The sequence below is a fragment of the Chrysochloris asiatica genome, unplaced genomic scaffold (genome assembly GCF_000296735.1).
Source record: "Chrysochloris asiatica unplaced genomic scaffold, ChrAsi1.0 scaffold00032, whole genome shotgun sequence".
Taxonomy (NCBI): Eukaryota; Metazoa; Chordata; class Mammalia; order Afrosoricida; family Chrysochloridae; genus Chrysochloris; species Chrysochloris asiatica.
Genome location: NW_006408550.1, coordinates 3,114,483 through 3,115,031, shown reverse-complemented (window position 1 = coordinate 3,115,031; position 549 = coordinate 3,114,483).

Genomic DNA, 549 nt, shown 5'->3' with positions numbered 1-549 from the left:
GGAGTAGAAAGCCTCATCTTTCTCCCGCGGAGCGGCTGGTAGTTTCGAACCGCTGACTTTAAGGTTCGCAGCCCGATTCGTAACCACTACGCTACCAGAGCTCCATAATAGTTATATTAAATTTGTCTTTCAATCTGAAAGAAAAGCCTCATGTTTTTAAAGACAGGGATCTTGGATTTCCCTCAAGGTTCCTGTGCCCCAACTGGAAATCTGAGGCAAATAGCATTCCTGAATAATCTGCCTTCATTGAGTTTCCTTCTGATTTGTATGTTACACAGTTCTCTAAATTCTCACCAAGGTCATTCTTATTTGCTCTGCCCTGTTCCAGCATTGAAGCTTCTACAACTCCTCTCCCTGTCCTAGAGGAGTCCCTTCCAGCCTAGAAACAGTTCTTTGTTTCTACTCTTACTGCATGATTTGCCTTTCAGCCTTGGGGAATTTTCACTGTATACTGGCCCTGCTTCCAGCATCCACCTAGAAAATTGCTTTGCAATAAAGGGCTTTCCAGCTGCCTGTGTTAGAAACTACTTACTTTCTTTTGGAAAGAAT